Genomic DNA, 7,613 nt, shown 5'->3' with positions numbered 1-7,613 from the left:
AGGGATGGAATATGACTGTAAAGATGAAAAGTATAAAAGATTTTATAAAAGGAATTGATAAGATAAGAAGTTGGTTGAAAAAGGAAAGAAGAGGATTTAAAAAAAGAAAAAAAAAAAAGGAGAGAATGTGATCAGGCAGGAGACTAGAACAAAGCCATACACTAGAGATTTAGGGTATATTTTTGTCTGTTAGAAGAAACTGTATCCCAAAATTTTAAAGAGAGAACAACTTATATATAATACCAAAAACAAGGTTAACTACTATGAAGGGATAGAATATGACTCTAAAAATGAAAAATAAAAAAGATTTTTAAAAAAAGGGATTGATAAGATGTTGGTTGAAAAAGTGAAAAAGAAAAATTAAAAAAAGAAAAAGAAAAAAAAGAAAATTTAAAAAATTAACTTTGAAAGACTAAAGAATCATGGTAAAAAAGCCATGGATTCTATGTGTATTATTCCCCTAGCGCTGGAGTTCTGCCGTTCTCATTGATCGGGAAACTTGGTCTTGGCTAGCTGTTCTTGCTGATCTTCTGGGGGAGGGGCCTGTTGCCGTGGTTCCCAAATGTCTTTGCCGGAGGCGGAATTGCCCCGCCCTAGCCCGGTCCGGGCTGAGTAATCTGCTTGGGTTTGCTTTCGGGAGCTTTTGTTCCCTGCAAGCTTTCCGTACAGCTTTGGAGGACGAGAGTGAAAATGGCGCCCTCCCAGTCTCTGTCCAGGAGGGGCCGAGAACTCGGGGCCCCACTCCTCAGTGCACCCCCAGAGAAAAGCAGTCAGTCACTCCCATCTCCCCGGTCTCCAGCCGCACTCCGTGCTCACCCGGCCTGTGACCGAATATTTCTGTCTCTGGCACCCGACCCCGTGTGGAGTCTCCAAACCCAGCAGATCCCTGCAGTGTGCTCCCACGCCGCTCCTCCCGGGGGAGGAAGGTGAATCTCCCCGGATCTGCCGCTTGTTGGGTCCCTGCTGGAGGAGCAGTGGCCCGACTGTGCCGCGGATCACGGTTTATGGCAACCCCAAGCTGAGAGCCCTCGGCCCCGTCTCGGCAGCCGGCTTCCCCGCTCCGATACCTGGGAGCTCTGCCGCACTCAGGCACCCCCAGTCTTTCTGTGACCCCGAGGGTCCTGTGACCACACTGTCCCACGAGGGTTCCACCCCCCTGGAGCGACCTCCCTCAGCGGAGCTGACTTCTAAAAGTTCCAATTTTGTGCTACGGGTCTCTATCACTTGCCAGAAGCAGCCAAGGGAGGCCCCCTCCCCCACCATCTATCCTCCCAAATATTGCCTCAGATGCACTCAGTCCTACCTTCCAGAAAGTGGTCGCTTTTCTGTTCAGAGAGTTGTTGCTATTCTTTTCTTCAATCTCCTGTTGAGTTCATAGGTTTTCAGAATGGTTTGATCCCTATCTACCTGAATTCCTGGGACCAGATGAAATTTAGGTCTCCTACTCCTCCGCCATCTTGCTCCTCCCCCCATTTTTATTTTTAAAAAATAATCTCCACCCCCAACATAGGGCTGGAACTTACAACCCTGGGATCAAGAGTTGCATGCTCTACTGACTGAGCCAGCCAGGTACCCCAGCTAAGGGTTGAGAACTGTAATCAAAATATGTAATTAAGTTAGTTAGAAATAATAAGGGTAAAAGGAAATAAATAAAAGGTAGGTGATGAAAGTAAAATGATTCATTATTCTACAATGAGAAAGAAGAAAGACATAGGACAAAATCTGAAGGGATATTTAAAAAGTTGTGGAAGGTTTGTGGAAAAGGAATCTTTAGAAAGGAATTTTATTTGTGGTCATTTGGCTAAAGTTGGAATGAATTTAATTAAGTTTTTAAAAAATGAATGAATTTTAATATCAGATGTAAACTGGTACAAAGTTAGATTTTGGCTTTCTCACTGTTGAAAGAATAAAGTTTTCTTGGACTATTAGGCCGCTCTTGATAAGATACTGTGAAAGGTTTTTCTTTATTTTTAAAGTAATCTGCCTGGACAGCAAAGGTTTTGTGTCTTACCAAAATAATTTACTGTGTTATGTTATCCTTATCATCAGGTCTTTGATGATTTAGGTAAGCCCAATCTTTCTTTTTTTTAAATTTTTTTATTAACATATAATGTATTACTTGTTTCAGGGGTACAGGTCTGTGATTCATCAGTCTTACAGAATTCACAGTGCTTACCATAGTACATATCTTCCCTAATGTTCATCACCCAGCCACCCCATCCCTCCCAACCCCCTCCACTCCAGCAACCCTCAGTTTGTTTCCTGAGATTGAGTCTCTTATGATTTGTCTCCCTCTCTGTTTTCATCTTGTTTCATTTTTCCCTCCCTTCCACTATGATCCTCTGTCTTGTTTCTTAAAATCCTCATATCAATGAGATCATATGACACTTATCTTTCTCTGACTGACTTATTTCGCTTAGCATAATACTGTCTAGTTCCATTCACATCGTTGCTAATGGCAAGATTTCATTTTTTTGAAGGCTGCATAATATTCCATTGTATATATAGACCACATCTTCTTTATCCATTCATCTGTGGATGGACATCTTGGCTCTTTCCATAGTTTGGCTATTGTGGACATTGCTGCTATAAACTTCGGGGTGCACGTACCCCTTCAGAACCCTACATTTGTATCTTTGGGGTAAATACCCACTAGTGCAATTGCTGGGTCATAGGGTAGCTTTATTTTCAACTTTTTGAGGAACATCCATACTGTTTTCCAGAGTGGCTCTACCAGCTTGCATTCCCACCAACAGTGTAGGAGGGTTCCCCTTTCTCCGCATCCTCACCAACATCTATCGTTTCCTCACTTGTTAATTTTAGCCCTTCTGACTGGTGTGAGGGTGGTATCTCATTGAGGTTTTGATTTGGGTTTCCCCGATGCTGAGTGATGTTGAGCACTTTTTCATGTGTCTGTTGGCCATTTGGATGTCTTCTTTGGAAAAATGTCTGTTCATGTCTTCTGCCCATTTCTTGAATAGATTAGTTGTTCTTTGGGTGTTGAGTTTCATAAGTTCTTTATAGAATTTGGATACTAGCCCTTTATCTGATATGTCGTTTGCAAATATCTTCTCCCATTCTATGTTGTCTTTTGGTTTTGTTGACTGTTTCTTTTGCTGTGCAAAAGCTTTTTATCTTGATGAAGTCCCAATAGTTCACTTTTGCCCTTACTTCCCTTGCCTTTGGCGATGTTTCTAGGAAGAAGTTGCTGTGGCTGAGGTCGAAGAGGTTGCTGCCTGTGTTCTCCTCAAGGATGTTGATGGACTCCTGTCTCACATTTAGGTCTTTCATCCATTTTGAGTCTATTTTTGTGTGTGGTGTAAGGAAATGGTCCAGTTTCATTCTTCTGCATGTGGCTATCCAATTTTCCCAACACCATTTGTTGAGGAGACTGTCTTTTTTCCACTGGACATTCTTTCCTGCTTTGTCGAAGATTAGTTGACCATAGAGTTGAGGGTCCATTTCTCGGCTCTATTCTGTTCCATTGATCTATGTGTCTGTTTTTGTGCCAGTACCATACTGTCTTGATGATGACAGCTTTGTAATAGAGCTGGAAGTCTGGAATTGTGATGCCACCAGCTTTGCTTTTCTTTCTCAACATTTCTCTGGCTATTCGGGGTCTTTTCTGGTTCCACATAAATATCAAGATTATTTGTTCCATTTCTTTGAAAAAAGTTGATGGCATTTTGATAGGGATTGCATTAAATGTGTAGATTGCTCTGGGTAGCATAGACAATTTCACAATATTTGTTCTTCCAATCCATGAGCATGGAACATTTTTCCTTTTCTTTGTGTCTTCCTCAATTTCTTTCATGAATATTCTATATTTTTCTGAGTATAGATCCTTTGCCTCCTTGGTTAGATTTATTCCCAGGTATCTTACGGTTTTGGGTGCAATTGTAAATAGGATCGACTCCTTAATTTCTCTTTCTTGTGTCTTGTTGTTGGTGTATAGGAATGCCACTGATTTCTGTGCATTGATTTTATATCCTGCCACTTTACTGAGTTCCTGTATGAGTTCTAGCAGTTTTGGGGTGGAGTCTTTTGGGTTTCCACATAAAGTATCATATCATCGGCAAAGAGTGAGAGTTTGACTTCTTCTTTGCCGATTCGGATGCCTTTTATTTCTTTTTGTTGTCTGATTGCTGAGGCTAGGACTTCTAATACTATGTTGAATAGCAGTGGTGAGAGTGGACATCCCTGCCGTGTTCCTGATCTTAGGGGGAAAGCTCTCAGTTTTTCCCCATTGAGAATGATATTTGCTGTGGGTTTTTCATAGATGGCTTTTATGATATTGAGGTATGTACCCTCTATCCCTACACTGTGAAGAGTTTTAATCAAGAAGAGATGCTGTAGGTTGTCAAATCCTTTTTCTGCATCTATTGAGAGGATCATATGGTTCTTGTTCTTTTTTTATTAATGTATTGTATCACATTGATTGATTTGCAAGCTCAATCTTTCTTTAATATCTTCCATTGTCACTTTGGTTAAATGGTTAACTAAGTATTGTTCCACAGTGACCTACGATCGTATCTAATCAAGGGTTTAAAACCTTTTTGATATTTTTGACAAACTTCCCCAAATTCAAGTTCTCAATGAAGTTTTTTTGACCTTGAATGAAACTTTGGGATATTCCTGAGAGTCACTGGGATATCTCAAAAAATTTGTTCTCTCTCCTTAGGAAAAGACAGATGTTAGACCAATTAGGCTTATTTGATATGTTAAAAAGCATTGTCATGTAAGAAGTAATAATAAGCCTTCTTTATGTTGTATTTGTGTATTTATATGTTATAGTGTTTTGGAAATTGTACAAAATTCCTAGAAATCTGGTATGTCCTGATATAATGTTGTCAGTCACATATATACCACATATTAAGATATAATCAAATTTCCTGTCAGTTCCATTATAATGAACTCTCATCACACCCTTTATCATGGTCATTTTTAAGTCTTTTGTCATTTACAGACAGTTATAATGACTGTGATGCTGTTGCAAAAGTGAGACTCATGCAAAGGACCCTACCAAGAACTCTTGATCATGGACATTGCTGCCAAATTACAACGTATTAAGCCTTGAGTGCATATTTCACAACTGAAGAAGGCTCCACCTGACTTCTGGTCCTGTGCAAACACTGGAGACCCTCCAAATCAAATTGACTAAGAAGAGAAATAGCTGATGCTGAGGTAGACTGCTTCCATCTGAGACCCTGGATGAAGATTTCATACTTTACCTAATATGAAACCTTTTCTTATTCTCTTTTTTCCCTTTACTCTGGCATTGGCCTGGAAAGATATCACTATCATTTGTATCATTGCTCAATGGGAGCAACATTTCTGACTAGAATTTGTCATCAAAAACTCCAATCAGTCCATGATGCTAAAGACCCCCTGGTTCTTCATATGACCAATTTTTCATCTATTCCCAATCTTACCATAAACTACAATCACAGAGTCTGACTTTTATGGCCGGAATATCTAGTACCTTGTCTTTACCTTTCTGTGATTATAACTGTATTTGCCCAATTATTTTTATTTTTTTAGAGAGATAGAGAAAGAGAGAGAGAGGATGGGGAGGGGCAGAGGGAGAGGGAGAGGGAGAAAGAGAATCTTAAGCAGCTCCGTGCCCAGCATGGAGCCTAACTTGGGGCTTGATCTCACGATCCTGAGATCATGACCTGAACTGAAATCAAGAGTCGGATGCTTAACTGACTAGAGCCACCTAGGTGCCCCTGTACTTGCCCAGTTAGACACAAATATCTTTGTAAATCATAGTACATTTGCACCCCCATGTTCTTATGATTATCTAAATCAGATGTGCTCTTAATTGTGAAAAGATCTCACCATCAGCACCCATTTTGGCCATGAATTTATAATCTTTTTTAAATTTTTTATTACTTTTTTAAACCATTCTTTTTTTTAAAATATATTTTATTTATTTATTTGACAGAGAAAGACACAGCAAGAGAGGGAACACAAGCAGGGGGAGTGGGAGAGGAAGAAGCAGGCTTCCTGCAGAGCAGGGAGCCCGATGTGGGGCTCGATCCCAGGACCCTGGGATTATGACCTGAGCTGAAGGCAGACGCTTAAGGACTGAGCCACCCAGGCGCCCCTAGAACTTTTTTTAAAAAGATTTATTTGAGAGAATGTGAGAGTGAGAGAGTGATTACAAGTAGGGGGAGGAGGGGCAGAATTCCCACTGAGCAGGGAGCCCGACTCTGACTCTGGGCTCGATCCCAGGACTCTGAAATCATGACCTGAGCTGAAGGCAGATGCTTAACCGACTGAGCCACCCAGGCACCCCTCTTTGACTTATTTGATTTTGATTGATTTGGGCCTTGGAGACCAGGGCTTTGAAGTGCAATCCAGATATTGGGAATTACCCTGTTCATAATAATCAGAATAGTCTTCTTGTGTGTTATATTCTCTCAAAAGCTTTAAATGCATGTTCAAAGCTGCAAATCACCAAGCAAATAATCTCCCTGAGACTGGATCTTCAGAAAATGAAATAAATGACCAACTTAACCAATGGGAACCTGCAGTCGCCATGCGAGAATACCACAGTGATTCAGCAAGAAGACATGACCTATGACTACCACAGAGGATTGGCAAAAATGGCAAGAACCTCAGAGTGGTAGCTGGGAGTGGCACTAATGCCTTAAATTTTGATCACGTCTCTCCATTAGGCTAAAAGCCTGATTAAAAGGGGGGCATTGTTAAGAAAAGAGACTACAGGCCCCAAATGGTTGCCAAGCCCCATGTCACCAATCTGAGACTTAATATCTAACTTAATTACAGTTTCCGCCTCTCCAGAATTACCTGGTCAGCTCCAGTGAGATAATCCTCCTGATAGATGATAGACTCCTACAGTTCCCCCAAGGAAGTGACCTTGTTGCAAACAATCCACTGTTGGCTAATAACTTCTCCTTCTACCTATGAAAGTGCTTCATTTTGTACAGCTCTTCAGAATTCCTATCTGCTAGATGGGATGCTGCCCAATTCATGAATCACTGAATAAAGCCCATAAGATCTTTAAAATTTACTCAGATGAATTTTTAAAAACAAGAGCTCTATCAGAAGAGGCCTACATTTTTTTTTAACAATTTAATAATATATTAAATATCCTGAGATGAGTTTTAGTTTCTTCAGAGTTAATATACACTGTGGGATGTTGACTATGTCTGGGGCAGAACAAAGACATCAAGAATATGATCCACACACTTCAGCTTCCTAGGTGCACGAAAAGGGAGCCAAACAAGCAGATCTTGCATGACCTCAGCTCTGTTCCTGGAATCACCCTGTCTTCACTTCACACATTCCTGGCATGTCTTTCATTCTCTTGTGGCAGAGAGCAAGTGGAGTTGCCAGGTTACTGTTGATGAAGAGTAGTTTTTAGAAACAGAAAGTCAGTGTCCTGGTTCTGAATAATTTATCTTGCTCGCTGGAGCATGTTAAACAGTAACTATTGGTTGGTGCTTAATCTGTAGGATCTTACTCAACCCATAATTTGAGTGTCTATGATGGATATATCACTTTTTCTTTTTACTATTTTTCAAGTATAAAATGGATGTATTATATTTCCCTTCCAGAAGTACATGGTGCAGTCATTTGGCATT

The sequence above is a fragment of the Halichoerus grypus genome, chromosome 14 (genome assembly GCF_964656455.1).
Source record: "Halichoerus grypus chromosome 14, mHalGry1.hap1.1, whole genome shotgun sequence".
Lineage (NCBI taxonomy): Eukaryota > Metazoa > Chordata > Mammalia > Carnivora > Phocidae > Halichoerus > Halichoerus grypus.
This window is presented reverse-complemented; position numbering follows the sequence as displayed.